Below are 2,538 nucleotides of genomic sequence, written 5' to 3'. Positions count from 1 at the left end.
TACACTTAAAAGAGCAGGAATTCCCAGCCTCTACCCTTTAAAGGTCAGGTGTGACGCTACCTTTGCCACAAGTAATGCCAGCTGAGAAGTAAAATACCTCTTGCTGAACGGTGGATGCAGCACAAGATCTGCAGAGGCCCTAAAATGAAACCAAGTATTTATTTATGCTTACATGAAAGTCATTTCTAATCCTCCTCCTTTCTGCAGCCACCTTCTCTCTGGGATGAAGGCAGTCCTTGCCGGCTGTGGTACAGCATGGGCGTGCGAGTATCCTCCCAAAATGTGAAGCTGTCTTCTCTTGCGAGAAAAAAACAGGTCAAGAGATTGCACTGCCGGTAGCGCTGGAGGGGCTGGGGTTGGTTTGACGACAGAAGGACCGTGTCTGCCAAAGATGCCACCGACTCCAGAAAGTTGCTTTCTGACCCTCTGGAGCTGTGTGCCTGGGAAAAGCCGTATGGAAAGGTCCGAGTTTGGAGTCAGTGAGATGAGATAAATGAAGGAAAAGTGCCAAAAGAAGGGATCGTGCCAGATGATTGTATAATGTTGTTCTATATTGTCAGTATTTTTCTTCAAATGCTATTGTACATGCAGTGCACAGTAGTGATGAAGTGTAGCTTGAACAAGCGCTTCTTTGTATTTTCTCAGTGAAAGCAAAGGGGGAGGTTGAAGCCTTAAAGACTATCACTGATTTTAAAAACAAGCCTTTACCAATGTTCCGAGGACAGACTCCAGGGCTCCACCTGGACCCTCCAACAGCCCTGTGCCATCTCCCAGGTGTCCAGCGAAAGGCTGATAAGGAGCTTGTCCCATGCGTGGGGGAAGCGTTTCATGAAAACCCATCCCCTCTCGCCCCTTGGGGCACCAAAGATGAAAACTAACAACTGTTGGACGCCACGATCTCGTGTGGCACCGTGATAGAGACCCGTGGGATGTCCCCATGGATGGCAGCTGGGTGGAACTGGGACACGACGCCGGTTTGAACTACAGTGCGGAAGCTGGGATGATCCCCACATGTCGCACACATCTGACACAAACCTTTCTCTTCCCCAAGTCTGCAAAACACCGCAAAGCATCAGCTCTAGCATTAGCTCTTCACTATGCAAACAGAAAAACCTTCAGCTGGTTACAAAGGGGTTTGTGTATGCCTGGTTTCCTTGGTGTTTACTGTCAAACTGTTTAAAACAAATCTAGATGTTGCTACACTTTTTTTCCAATAATGCTTTAAATCGTTGTGCTTTCGTGTTCTCCTCAGCTCGCCAGCGGAGCACCAGGGTGGTAAAAGACTTACGGTCATTTTGGGTCTCAGCTGAACCAGCGTGGCTTCATCCAAATGTTTTAAAAAGCGATGGAAGTTACTGAAGGACTGTTGACTTGCATGTGTAAAATGTGTGGGTAAAATGACATGCAGGCATCTGTCATGTTGTGGCTTCTGTTATTTGGAACAGAGTAAATCCTGCTTGTGAAAAAATTGTCACAAACCAGAAATATGCCAGCTGTGTACAAATAACATGTACATTTTAACAGCAACGAGGACTTTTAACTGCAGGACAAAGGCCGAGGTTAAAACAGAATAAAACCAGGTTCTGACAGTAAACTACCTGTTTCTGCTGAAGTTGCTGCGCTTGGAAACAAGTGGGATCCTACTGCTGCTGATCCCCAACGAGTTACAGTTGCCTTTGGCTGAATGAGGTTGTTGATTAATGTTTTGCGGGGGGGGGAGGTGAAGGTGAGTATAATGACATATTTTTCATGTAGGTAAGCAGCCAGTGGGAAGTGAGTATCCTCCATTGCTCCCCATCGCTTGTCCCACCCCCCCATTTGCACTGACACAGCTGTTTTTAGGGGTGCCAGACCGTGGGATAGATTTGGGTTTTTAATAACTATTTTGTGCCCAGCTCAGCTCCCTGAGCGCACTCGGGTCCGGCTGGTCGGGCACATACCTGCGGCGGGCTGGGGCTCCGTGCTCAGAGCTATCACAAGCAACGCTGGCAGCACTGCCCCGGCACGAGACGGATTTTCCCCAGCACTTGGCTGCAGGACAGACCGATGCTGGGAGAGGGGGCGAGAGCTGAGAGAACCAGGCAGCTCCTATTAGCTTGCCACTTTGTTAATGATAGTGGTGTTGCTGCTGGCCTGCAAGGCCTCCTTGTACAGACCGTCGGTCAGTGCAGGCAGAGCCTCATGTGAGCTGTGCTTATCACAGGACAGGGCAGTGACAGCACTCTCTGCCCTGTTCATTTCTGGGCAAAACCTCCCTGCAATGCCCAGAGAATGCGGTAGTTTTAAGTCAGTTTTTGTGCAGGGATGGGTGAGGACACACCTTGTTTTGCAGGAACTGCAGAGTACAGCAGCGAGCAGACATGGTTTTCATGTGCTGTCATTGCAGCGTGGTGGCTGTATCGGTGCTTTCAAGCTGGTAGTTGCTGTCGTTGTCATGGCACTGGATTTTCCAACCTCAGGAGGGGAAAAATAGCTCCAAACAAGTTACAAAATAACATACATGTTATCCAAGAGGACCAAGATGTGGGATGCTTTATT

The sequence above is a fragment of the Buteo buteo genome, chromosome 18, assembly GCF_964188355.1.
Source record: "Buteo buteo chromosome 18, bButBut1.hap1.1, whole genome shotgun sequence".
NCBI classification, from domain to species: Eukaryota; Metazoa; Chordata; class Aves; order Accipitriformes; family Accipitridae; genus Buteo; species Buteo buteo.
Note: the sequence above shows the minus strand (reverse complement) of the source record.